General features: G+C 39.7%; 1 pseudogene; it reads right to left on the reverse strand.

The window, feature by feature from the left end:
- Nucleotides 1–4008: 4008 nt before the first annotated feature.
- Nucleotides 4009–4433, reverse strand: LOC112811229 (cytochrome c pseudogene; annotated as a pseudogene).
- Between the last annotated feature and the right edge of the window lie 9382 nt (nt 4434–13815).

Genomic DNA, 13815 nt, shown 5'->3' on the forward strand with positions numbered 1-13815 from the left:
AGTGAGTGGTTCTGCAAAGGAGCTTTATCCTAAAGGCAAAACAGATTCCAGGGAACCACGGTGTTTCCTTCTCCTCAGGGTGTGGTTGTGTCAAGATAATTTAGGGCATCTTGGTTGGACTATAGAGAGTTCTCTAGCCCAGAGATGCGTGCTGAACAGTTGAGAACACTCATCAGGTTGTTTGTTGGTGGGAGGGGGACAAAAAGGTGACATCTGGCATCAGGGAAGACGTGCCCCTAAAGAACCTCTGTCTGGGGACTCTACAGAACAACACACTTAGGACTGACTAGGGAAATGGGGTCTCCCCTTAACTGCCACTCTTATACCAGGCTTCAAGAGCTGAATGTTAAAAGTTAGGAAGCTCTTTGGAATTGGTCATAAATAAAACTTAAGATGATTATGACATAAGTGATTGAATCACACCCATTTCTGCGATATTAGTAATTCCACAGAGTAGATTAAGCTCTTAAATCAGAGGCCTTACAAGCATGGGGCAAGCAAGCCTGGTGGTGAATGTCTAGAGCTCATCAGGATCTCATCAGGCTGGTGAGGAAGACTCTGGGATGTGGGCTTGAAGGATTTGGAAACAATTCTCTAGAAGTTTTTGTGGAATGCTTTTCTTTCTTTTTAAAGATTTTTATTTATTTGAGAGAAAGAGAGAAAGCACGAGAGGGGGGTGCGTCAGAGGGAGAAGCAGACTCCCCACTGAGTGGGGAGCCTGATGCGGGACCATGCAGGACCCGATCTGGGACCTGATCTTGGGACCCCGGGATCACGACCTGAGTCAAAGGCAGACGCTTAACTGACTGAGCCACCCAAGTGCCCTGTGGAATGCATTTCACTTTGGTAAGTAAAAGCCAACTGCACCTGAAATCCTCAAAGGTGAGACAAGAGAATTGTGTGGTTTGTGGACCATGCCCGTCCCTTTTGCAGGAACAAATCATCCTGTCCTGCTCACTAGTGTCTCTTCAGTGTCCGTAACTGCCTGCCCCATACCATTTCCTCCGCAGTTGGCTGTTGTGCATGCTCTTCTGGGGTTCCACAAGGGAGGTTATTGCTCTTTGTACTTGAACCTGCTCCTATGGAATTGCTCCAGCCCAACAGGTGATGTACCCTGATCTTTGGTTTGATGGTCACAACACAGGCGGGCTTCAGTGCCCATGAGGCGAAGGGCATGCAGTTTGAAGCTTCATTAGGCTCACGTTCAGCTTCAGGTTTTCTCCCGAAGGCTTTTGTGATTTTGAGTGACTCCCATACTTGAGTTTTTCTTCATGAGAAAATGAAGAATATTAGTCAAATTTTGATCTAAGATTTTTCATGTCCCCAAATATAATGACCTCCTCTGATTTGAAAGAACGGGAGCAGCTGCAGCGTGCCCCCCATACTTCATCTGGAATCTCCTAAACCTGGCTTCCACAGAGGATCTAAAACAGATGCAAGCTCAGTGATGTGCTGATTCATGACTGCGATCACCGGGTGGCCATGCCCTGTGTCTGTGCTGTAATTTCCACTTCCAGCAGAAGGGACCTCAGCTCAAATCTAATTTAAAATTTTATTTTGTTGCAATCCTCCAGATATCTGCCCTACTCTTTCTTGGAAGCAGGCTGTTTCTGAGCAAAGCAGATCTCTTGATACAGGATGTTACAAGCTTCCAAAGGGACTCCTTGCTCTAAAATGCATCTCTCACAGACCTTACCAAAATTTCTGCATTAGAAAGCTTAATATTAATAACTTTCTATATTTATTAAAAAGGAAATTTCTCATCATTACTAAATAAAAAATAGATAGTATAATAAGACATGGCTGAAAGATATTTTTCCCAATACCTATGAGGAAAACATAACAAATCATATCCATTGATGTAAAAGTCCAAATCATTTTGCAAACACTGAGCTGAAACATAGCTCCTGGTACTTAATTCTATACATTGTGCTAGGGATCAGGGGTATAATAATAAATAGATACAATAGATATCTAGATAGTTGTAATAGATATAATTCCTATTGTCAAGGAATTCAGAATACAGTAAGGAGTAGAGACAGAGAGATAGATCATTGTAACTTGATGTCAGCATTTCTGTGGTGAAGATAAGCCCATCGTATCTTATAAGCACAAAAGGAGAGTGTTCAATATGGTAAGCTTGTGTTGGAGAAGAGCGTGCTGGGGTGTTCAGGAAGGGACATGCAGGGGCAATGGAGATGACAAAGAAAGGGTCTCCCTCCCCACAAAAAAAGAAAAAAAAAGAGTCTCCCAAGAAGAGGAACAACATGAATAGTCCAGATTCCAGAAAAGGCTTGGGATGAGTGAGAAGTCAGACAGCATTTACATTGCTACGGTGAACAGTGAAGAGTGGGATCAAAGAGGGGTGGGAAGGAGGTGAGGTTGGATGGCAGGGAGTCAGCTTGTGCCGGGATGAAAGTAATGGAGTGAAAGGGATGAACTTTACACTCAAAGCAGACATTATCAAAAGAATGTTAGAAATCAGTCTAGCAAGTCAATACCACTAACTGAACAAGGAACACAGGGAGGGAAATGGAAATTGGAAAAGCTCTGTAAATGGCAACATGTGAAGGCCTTTGGAAAGCAAGACTGCCAAAGAATCATAAATATTGAGCTGACCTCTCCTCCTGGTACAGGCAAGCTTGTTGCAAGGGCAGAGTGTATGTTGGGGTGCATGCCGAGGTAGTGAGGATTTGTAGGTGGCCAGTTGTTCTGTGATTGTGAACACAGTGGACCTTGAGAGTTGGCCTTCTCAAGATTGAGTCTATTCTTCCTACTAGCTGATCCTTTTTAAAGACTCCTGTAATATTTCTTAGTCTCCAGGCAAGAATTTCTTCCAGGGCTGAGATCAGGTCTTTGTACTCTTGTGTGTGATCATAGGTAAGCCCCTTGCTTTTCAGACTTAATTTTCTAATCTTTCAAATGGGACCAATATTCTTAGGATCAGTTGATATGAAGTGTATACAAGCACTTGTCCCTGTGACTCATGCTCACTGCAGGAAGTCAGTATTTGTCAGTTTTCTATTTCATTTGCTCTGTTTGTTAATGATGATGACTTCACAAAGGTTGGTCAGCATGCTTTTGTGGATTGGAAATGTGATTAAGGAAACTAAATGAATTTCTGACTTATCTTGATGGCAGCGTCAAACAATTTTGTGTGTGGACCTTCGTTGTATTTGAAGTTATTATAGACAGGTCTGTGCTTTAGTGTGACAAATTGACAAAAGGGAGCCCAGGGTAAGACATCATCAGTTGTCCATTAACCCAGATACTGGCCATAATAAGTCTTGCTAATACACACTATCAGTCTATTGGCACAGGAATAATAAGGCCAGGAAATGCAAATCAAACCTCATTTACTTGGACCCATTGCAGGAGAATCCAGAAGGTGCTGCTGAACCGCTAAGCCTGCATCCCTGTTAGCCTTGGAAGACACACCCTCAGACCAATTTGGAGGACAGTTTGTGAAAAACTTATGTTCAATATAGTTCATTTACCTTTTCAGTAGCTATTTTTTTAGTAGCTATTTTTTTTGACAAGTGCTAAATATTCTTTATTTAATATTATACATAAACCATGCTAAAATACCTTTCATTAAGCAAAAGACAACACTTTAGATGCAGGGAATTTTAATCAAATTGGCAAAAAGACATTGCCAGCTTATCTTCAACCCTTGCTTTTAACAGGCTAATGAGCAAACTTGAAACACAGCTGAGTCTTGTTCTGAGACCATGAAGGGATTTCCTCAGTATTTAAATATATTAATATAACTATTTATATAAATCAAAATATAAAACCAATTTCCTATAAGTTTAGAGATGGCAGTTAGAATCTCTGTGAGAAGCTGAACATCACTAGTCAGTTCCTATCATATTTTTAAGAGGGGAAAACAGTGGCAGCACTTGCTCAACCAGACTTACTATCAAAGTTCAAAAAGCTGATCATAATTCATTTAACCACAAGCCAATCTTATTTAAATCAGGACTGTCTAAAAGAAATATTCTATCAGACATTCATGATCTGAATTCTGGTGTATGAGATCAATTTAAATATGGTACACATAAAAAAAGTCATGAGACATTTTTGTTTTTTAATAAATAAGGCAATGGCCAACTATTACTCCTTAGTCACTTTTTTGAGATAAGCTATCAAGTCTGCTCTTTCTCCTGTCTTTTTAATGTCAGTGGAGATCATTTTTGTTCCAGGGATGCACTTCTTGGGATTCTCCAAATACTCATCAGTGTCTCCTCTCCCCAGGTGATGCCTTTGTTCTTGTTGGCATCTGTGTAAGAAAATCCAGGGGACTGACCAGTCTTTCTCCCAAATAAACCATGAAGATTTGACCCAGTCTTGCGCTTGCCCCCCTTTTCCACAGTATGGCACTGGGCACACTGCTGAACAAAAATCTTCTTGCCCTTCTCAACATCACCCATTTTTATTTTTTTAAAGATTTTATTTATTGGGGCGCCTGGGTGGCTCAGTTGGTTAAGCGACTGCCTTCGGCTCAGGTCATGATCCTGGAGTCCCAGGATCGAGTCCCACATCGGGCTCCCTGTTCGGCGGTGAGTCTGCTTCTCCCTCTGACCCTCTTCCCTCTTGTGCTATCTCTCATTCTCTCTCTCTCAAATAAATAAATAAAATCTTTAAAAAAAAAGATTTTATTTATTTATTTGACAGAGAGAGAGAGAGAGAGAGATCGCACAAGCAGGGGGAGCAGCAGACGGAGGGAGAGGCAGAAGCAGGGCTCGAACGCAGGACCCTGGGATCATGACCTGAGCAGAAGAAGGCAGATGCTTAACCGACTGAGCCACCCAGGCACCCCACATCACCCATTTTTATTTTATTTTATTTTATTTATTTTATTTTATTTTATTATTTTTTTTTTTAAGATTTTATTTATTTATTTGACAGAGAGAGACACAGCGAGAGAGGGAACACCAACAGGGGGAGGGGGAGACAAAGAAGCAGGCTTCCCACTGCGTGGGGAGCCTGATGTGGGACTCGATCCCAGGACCCTGGGATCATGACCTGAGCCAAAGGCAGACGCTTAACAACTGAGCCACCTAGGCGACATCACCCATTTTTAAATCATTCTTTTGTTGCACATGAAACCAAGGTGGCCGCTTGCAAGCCAGTTGGACATCCTGCTCTCTTCAGTAGCTACTTTGTATCCATGTGGTTATGCAATCAGATGATGGCAAGGATTCACAAATGGAGTGAAGTGCAAGGTAAAACCTATTCCTTAGAAACATTTTATGTTGGTCAGGGAAGTGATGTTGATCTTCCATTTATTAAAATTGTGTATGTGTCGGTAATTGTGCCAAGTGCTTTATATACATTATCTCAGTTAATATCCCAACAAGCTTATGATATATACAGTTATTGTCTTTTTTTTAGATATTAAACCAACTGGACCTAAGAGAAGTTAAATAACTTGCCCAAGGTTACACTGCCAGTTAAGAAGCAAGCTAGACACCTGATTCCTGGTTTACCTGCAGCCAATGTTCATGGAAATTGCTACACCCTCCTTTGTCAGATAAAGAAAAGGATATTTTCACTAAATGAAACTCACAGGGCAAACATGGAAACCACATAAGTGAATATATGTGGAGATTTTTTTTAAGTCGAAATTGCTTAGCATGAGAACCATAGCCTATTGTGTCTCTACTACACTCAAAGCAGCACACCAGAAGAGATACCCAATGAGTTCTTGTGCATGAAGTTGACCTGTGAGTCTGAATTAGAAAAGAAGTTCAATTAGAAACAAGCAAGTGGGGCAAAGTAGTAGGGGGTGGGGCACTGGCAGAAGGAATTGCAATGACCTATATGTGGATTATCCATTTCTTCCAAATTAGTAAGCAGAAAATGCTTCTCACCCCATCCTGAAAAGAATGACATCTTATTCTGATTATTCCTGCAGCATCGGCACTTCTTTCTCACTCTCCAGAAGTCTCTGAAATTGCCTTCTGCAGAAGATTTTTCCAGAGGTCTACAGTCAGAAGTCACTTTTCTTTGAGGAATAAAGCAGTATATTAATAGATTCTAGAAGACATCATATATGACCTCTTTGTTTTAAATGTATTTTCTGGGTTTTATATATATTCTCTATACTAACAGTGCATAGCTGATAGCAAACATGATTATTTTTTTCACTGCATTTAATTAAAGTGCCATAAATTCCAGTTACATTTCTCTGCTAGAGATGCATAAATACCTAGTAAATGAAGACCAACAGCTGATGCATTCCTGTCTTCCAGTGGCCCAGTCACAGTGCCGTCTGTGCCTTTAGTAACCAGTTCACATGCATTTACCATTGTTGCACTTCTAGAATAAAATTTCCAACCAGAAATGTCTTGTGAGGCCTTAATCTATGTATATGTGCTCTGAAAACAAGGGAAACTGGCCCCAAAAAGAGTTGGTTCTGCAGACTTGATGAATTTGCTCAATGAGATTAATTAAGCAGAGGAGTCCCTTGCCACTGGGAATGACTAAGTCACCAGACTAAAATTGCACACTTCCTTGGTGGCAGGGGATGCTGCTGGCAAGGGCAAATAGATCTTCCGTGGTTCCCGATGCATACAAAATTTTGTGTACCTGCCTTAAGGAAAAGAATGCAGAATGATAAGAGTAAAGTTAGGCCCACAGTGTTCCAGGGATGAGATGACAATTTGTGATGAATTTTGTTAGGAACAAAGAGTGTTGTCTATCACAATTTGGGAGACACTGTGAAAGAGAAGCATAAAAGAAGGGTTATTTATGCCTTAGACATTTTTTTCTAGAGTGTTCATTAAAGGCTTTATTTCCATTCCCTGCTGTTATCATCATAGGCCTAGGTCTGGATGTGAGTTCAACAGGGATAAAGCTGAGGTACCAATCTGAGAGTCAGAAAATGTCCTGTGATCAGACTTTGTTCCTATGTCAGTATAATGGTGCCTGGTTTCTTGCTTCTATTAGTGGTATGATAATCATGAACGATGTTCATCAGATATGGCCAGTACATGGTTCTAACTAAACTCCCTAGCTTCTAGTGATTGGGTGAGTCCATAGGACTAGCTCTGGCCAAGGATTTGTGAACAGAACTGATGTGTGTAACTTCTGAGTATGAGCACTTAACTGATGGACCAAGAGTGTAAGATCTTCCCCCTAAGGTCTCTTTCTCTCTTCCATTCTTAGTGATGATACCGCAGTGTGGCTTCTCTGTCATCCTGGCTGGAGGAAGAGACATAGAGCAGTGTCCCTAGACTGACCTCAGTAGGCAAGAAGCTTAACAACATACCTTTCTTGTTATACAGGTCAGTAGCTTTGGAGATCATTACCACAGAAAGACATTATCCAGGCACCGGAAACATTGCATTGAACAATGATATCATCCTCCTGCTGCTTCAAACTAATGGAAAGAGGGGCTGGTCTGCAAGACATTTACAAATAAGACTACATCTCATCAGTGAGTGCATATGGGGCTCAAGCTGGATCTCTACAGTGTAGACATGAAAAAAATAATAAAAGGTAGAAAAATATATTCATCTGAAAAAATTGTATTGCATTCCTATTCTGTGCTAAGTATCTTACAGGATCTTATCCTGAAGACCAGAAGAATTCATAAATTTTGGAGATGTGAAGTTGGCACTATTTGGGGGAAGTTTTTTATGGTGAAGAGGAGAATTGAGTCCTTTTTTTTTTTTTCTTTTCCTCTGTTTATTGTAAGGCTGAGGATGGTATATGCTTATGGACAGAATTGGGTTGGGAGAAATAAAAGGAATCAGGACATGGCCAGGGAAAAGTGACTCTGGGCTTTCAGGCAGAGAAGTTATGGAGACTTCGAATTTGGTTTATGGTCCAGCCATATTTACCATACTGCATATGAAGACACTGCATATGAAATTAGGAATATAGAATGCTCATTTGACTAAGCATCTTCACCTTTGCATCTTATAGAAACCCAGCCTAAATGGGTTCTGGTTTGTGGAAAGAAACTGAAACATCGCCAAAGACAGGGGATATTTGGAGCAGCAGTATTTTCTGGGGAAGGCTCTTTGGTTCTGTGATATAAATCAAAGTTGTTCATTCAAATTCAAGGTAGTTTTTCAACTGTAATATAGATTTTTTTTCCTGGCAATTCACAAAACCCTTAAATGGAATGATGTACCTTTACTTTTGTGGCAAATTGTAAAATTTTCTCTGAACTTACACTGACCCTCTGCTTATTCCTGCCGACAAACTAACCCTCTCCCTTTGAATTCCTTCTCTGAGTCAACTATTCCTAGATCCTGGTGTAAGTTTCCACAGGATTGCGATGCCTGGCTCAGCAAAGCCCACCAGACTCAAAGGGCTTAAGCCCTTCCATTTCTTTTCCTTATCAAGTCCCTATCACTCGTCATGTCTGGGAGATACTCTCTGCAACATTGTTTTTATTGCAACAGCCTAAATATAACACCCATTCCCTTGCAGTTTGGCTTCAGGAGAACTTCTTAAAGTTTGACAGTTTCTAAGGCATGTAAAGTCCTAGCAGTCTTAAGACAATATAAAATTTTAAAAATACAGAAGTAGTCAGACCAAAGGGGCTTAGGACTGACTGGTCAGAATGTGGTGTGGGGATCTTTCAGAATAGCTGACTCATTACTCAAAAAAGTCTGTTATATTATAATGAAGTCACACCTTTTATACAACAGAAAACGTTTTTATTAGACATCAATCAATTAAAAATGACATGAAAGTAGATTTTCTGAGTATCTTTAGAACATACCAATAATAATTTTCACATTCATTTATTGAGCACCTATTATATGATATTTACTTGATACATGCCCATTATCTAGATTATGCATGCGCATGGAGAAAAAATTGTATCAGTTTTCTCTTGTTGCATAATGAATTACTATAAATTTAGCATCTTAAAACAGCAACTATGTTCTGTTTCTGTAGGTTAGAAGCCCAGATGAGCTTGGCTGGTCTGTGCTCAGGTATCATGAAGCTGGAGGCAAGGTGTCAGCCAGACTGAGGGCTTATCTGGAGAACCGGACGAGGAGAGGGGAGCAAGAATCCTTTTCTAAGCTCAGGCATGTCCTTGAGGAGATGAATGCATCTCTTTGAGGTTGTAGAACCAAGACCCCCATTTTCTTGCTGGCTGCAGGATCACTCTCTGATCCCTGTGGGCACCTACCTTGCTCTTTCCATTTTTAAAGCGTCATTTGCATTTTGAGTACTTTTGTCCTTCAGATCTCTCTGGCTTCCTGTCTGCTGTCTTCTTCTGCCTTTTACTAGGCTTATATAATTAGATCAAGCTTACCTGGAGAGTCTCCAAATTTTAAGGTCAACCGATTTGAATCTTAAAGTACAATTGCAAAGTCCCTTCACAGTGATACCTAGACTAGAGTTTGAAGAACCAGGGAATGGGACTCTCAGGGAGAGAAAGGACAATCCTTGGAATTCTGCCTACCATACTGTTGCATTCTCAAAGTCCTAGAATTTCTTAAAACTGAGCATGTTGAGGTCATGCCATCCTACCCAAATTCCTACTCTGATAATTTTTCCAACTCTCCGTGTCGACTTCACTCGGATCCATGAATCTAAGAAGCCACTTGGCAGGCAGAGAGCTCTTTTTTTATTAATAAATAACACCCTCATCACCTTTCCACCTCCAATAATACACACACACACCCATACACACAATATGCACACACATTTTTAGTTCTAAGGCAACTCAGAATAAATTGTCTTTTGCTTTCACGGTGAGGAACAATTTGCCACAGAACCCGTTAAGCCTGAAAGATCACCACCAACACCATAAAATAATAGGGAAATGCCACGGCATTAATTTGGGATTATAGCTAATTTGCAAGGTGAAGTAGTGACATTAATGCTTGCAAACATGCTCTAGACACATTACCACGCTCCCAGTTTGAACTCTCAGAATCAGCTGTAAATCATGTCAGCTTCACAATGTGCCTTTGTTATGAATCCGGTATCAAAGCACCAAAGCCCTTCAGTGGACTCTTTGCAAGCGCCGACTGCTTTGTGTTTTTACCTGCTCACAGTATCCTACTGAAGCTCAGATGTCATAGGTTTCAGAAAAAAAAAAATATATATATATAGTTTTGGTCTCTCTTTTCTCTGGTCAGACTGCCAAGAAGCTGGCAATGAACCGAGGCTCGTTCCCCCCTGGGGGAGCACCTCATGCTGGCAAGTGTGAAGTGTCCCCTAGAGAGACCCCTGGCCTATAATTCCAGAGCTCCATGGGGAGAAACCAGCTTCCTGGCATCTGTTAGCAAATAGAGACCTTCCTTGAGTGTGAATTGTTTCCCCTATTTCTCCCCTCTGCTCCCATCAGACAACATTTTACTTCTTTTCCTGTCCACACTCAGTTAATGTCCATCTCAGGATCTTTCTGGTGGTTCCTGATCTGAAAACCTCCTTCCTTTCTCTTTATTTAGAAACTTATACATTCTTGACTCAATTTCTTTAATAGATGTAAGCAAATTTGGATTGCTGATTTCTTCTTGTGTGAGTTTTGGTATGTCTCTTCCAAGGAATTGGTCCATTTTACCTATTAACAATCACATTTGTGGGTATTTGTTATTCCTGGTTCATAGTATTCCTTCATGTTTTTTTTTAATTACTTTTTCTTATTTTAATGTTCATGGGATCAGTGTGGTGACCCTTCTTTCATTTTGATGTCAGTAATTGGTGTTTACTCTGTTTCTTGGTTCCAAATAAAAACAAATCCAGACTTAGTTAAGGAGAGGTATTTTTTGCAAAGACCATTGCAATAGGAAGAATACTGCAAATACAAGATCTACCAGCCTTTCAAATATCAAACAGAAAAAAAGCCTTCCTTTTGTAGAGAGGGGTAAGTAAGACTGGCAGGAACTTTTGAGAGGAAATTCAGTGGGAATGAACAGACAACATAATTCAGGCAGTCTGACAGGAAATGTTTCAATTTCTTACTGTGGCCAGCTGATTCTCAGGATAAGCCCGCCATTAAGGGGTGTATTCTGTGTTTTACTGCTTGCTCAGACTGGGGGACAAACCAAAGTTCAGGGGTTGGTGGGGAGGAAAGAAGCCTGCCTACAGATTGGCCAAGCTAATATAGAGGATAAATTATGGGCCATTATAAACACAAGGTCATTGCTCAGTCTGGCCAGAGGTTTATCAGTTTCATTGACCTTTTCAAAGAATTAACTTTGGTTCATAAATTTCTCTATTGTTTTCCTGTTTTCAATATCATTCATTTCTGCTAATAAAAGTTTTTATTTTAATAAATAATAATACTAATTTTTATTATTTTTTCTTCTACTTACTTTAGGCTTAAATTGCTCTTCTTTACTTTCCTTAGGTGGAAGCTTATATTATTCTAATGTAAGATCTTTTCTTTTTTCTAATGGACACACTTAGTGCTATAAATTTCCATTTGAGTACTACTTTTACTGTATCCCCACATTTTTATGGGACATTTAAATTTCCATTTAGTTCAAAATAATGTACAATTTTTTCTTCAGACTCCTTTGATCTATGGTTTTTTAGTAGTGCGTGTTTAATCACCAAATATTGGGGATTTTCCAACTCTATTTCTGTTATTGATTTCTAGTTTAATACCATAGTGGTCTGATAATGCACTTTAAATTACTTCTTTTTTTTTTAAATTTTTTATTGTTGTGTTAATCACCATATATTACATCATTAGTTTTTGATGCAGTGTTCCATGATTCATTGTTTGTTCATAACACCCAGTGCTCCATGCAGAACGTGCCCTCCTCAATACCCATCACCAGGCTAACCCATCCCCCTACCCCCCTCCCCTCTAGAACCCTCAGTTTGTTTTTCAGAGTCCATCATCTCTCATGGTTCGTCTCCCCCTCTGACATACTCCCCTTTTCTTCCTCTCCTGTTATCTTCTTCCTTTTCCTTTTTCTTAAAATATGTTGCGTTATTTGTTTCAGAAGTACAGATCTGTGATTCAACAGTCTTGCACAATTCACAGTGCTCACCGTAGCACATACCCTCCCCAATGTCTATCACCCAACCACCCGATCCCTCCCACCCCCTTAAATTACTTCTATTTAAAAAAAAAAAAAGATTGTTAGTGTGTCTTATAGCCTAGAATGTTATTTGTCTGGTGAATGTTCCATGTGAGCTGGGGAAGAACATGTATTCTGCCGTTGTTGAAGGGAATATTCTATAAATATCAATTAGATCAAGTGGGTTGGAATGCTGTTCAGGTCAACTACATCCTTAGTGATTTTCTGCCTGCTTGAATGATCAAATACTGATAGAGTGAAAGTCTCCGACTGTAATAGTGGATTTGTCTATGTCTGCAAGCACTTCTGTCAGGTTTTACCTCATGTGTTTTAATGCTCTATTGGGTATATACATGTTTAAGTTTGTTATGTCATCTCGGAAGAGTGACAGCTCGTTGTTCCTGATAAATTTCCCTGTTCTGAAGTCGGCTTACTCAGAAATTGATGTCACCATTCCAGTTTCCTTTTCATTCACGTTAGCAAAGTACCTCTCTTTCTTAACCTTTATTTTTAAACTGAGCTTTTTACTATTATTTATTTATTTATTTATTGAAGTGGGTTTCTTGTAGACAACATTCAACTGGGTCTTTGTTTTGTTTTTTTTCCTTTATTCTGACAATCTGTGTCTTTAATAAGGCTATACCTTCTACATACTTAGGGCTTACTCATTGTGGTAGGTGAAATAATGTCCTCCAAAGATATTTATGTCCTACTCTCTGGAACCTGGGAACACGTTGTGTTTTATGACAAAAAGGACTTTGCAGATGTGATTGAAGTTGAGATGGGGGAGATTATTCTGTATCTTCTGGATGGGCCCAGTCTAGACCGCAGTGAAGGAGGAAGGCAAATGAGTACATCAGAGTGACGTAATGTGAGAAGGACTTATCTGCTATCGCTGGCTTTAAAAGCAAAAAGACGGGACCATGAGCTAAGGAATACGGGCCACTTCTAGAAAATGGAAAAGACCAACTAATGTATCCTACCAGCACCTTATAGAAAGCAGCACAGCGTCCGACACCCTGACATCTGTCCAGTGAGATTGTCTCAGATTTCTGACCTGCAGAACTGTCAGATGATACATCTATGTTGTTTAACCCTCTAGCTTTGGGGTAACGTGTTAACAAATAACAACTAACAGATCCTATTTCAGGATCAAATCCAGCCTAAATCTCTCTGATATATGTGGCACTTTCATACCAGTCTGGCCTTAACTTCCATTCCTTGTGTGCTAAAACACTCTTCTCATCATTCTTAACTGTTCTTCATTCATGCATATTAGTGTATTAGGACAGAGTTCGTGTGTGTCTTTGTTGTTACTATTATTCTCCACCAATCCCATGCTCAGTTAAATTACTCTTTGTTCCTAAACATTTTCAGATTTTATATATTACCTAGCAGCAGGCTAAAAATAGAAAAGTATAAGGCCAGTTTGATTGAAAGGAGATGTTATGTGCTGATGTTAGAAAACTACAGATTCAAATCACATGTTATTTAAAACAATATCCAAACCTCAGTTTCCTTGTCTGTAAAATAAAAATAAAAATACCTTCCCCAGGGAATATGTGTAAAGATGAAAGGCAGAAGCATGTAAGTTTTGGCCACTGAGTAGGTGTTTAGATGTTAGACATTCTCAGTACTTGATTTTCTTAATAGAAACCAGATAAACAAGATAATTATGAGCATGGAATTTCCCTTCTGTTGCTCTATTTAAAAAATTGCAGTGGGATACAAGAAAAAAGTGTACAGTTAGCACTTTTTTGAGTGATTTCACACAAATACTGTAATTCTTGAGGGTCAATAG

This window comes from Callorhinus ursinus, unplaced genomic scaffold (assembly GCF_003265705.2).
Source record: "Callorhinus ursinus isolate GAN/ISIS: 27379988/994484 unplaced genomic scaffold, GSC_fseal_2.0 scaffold2, whole genome shotgun sequence".
Lineage (NCBI taxonomy): Eukaryota > Metazoa > Chordata > Mammalia > Carnivora > Otariidae > Callorhinus > Callorhinus ursinus.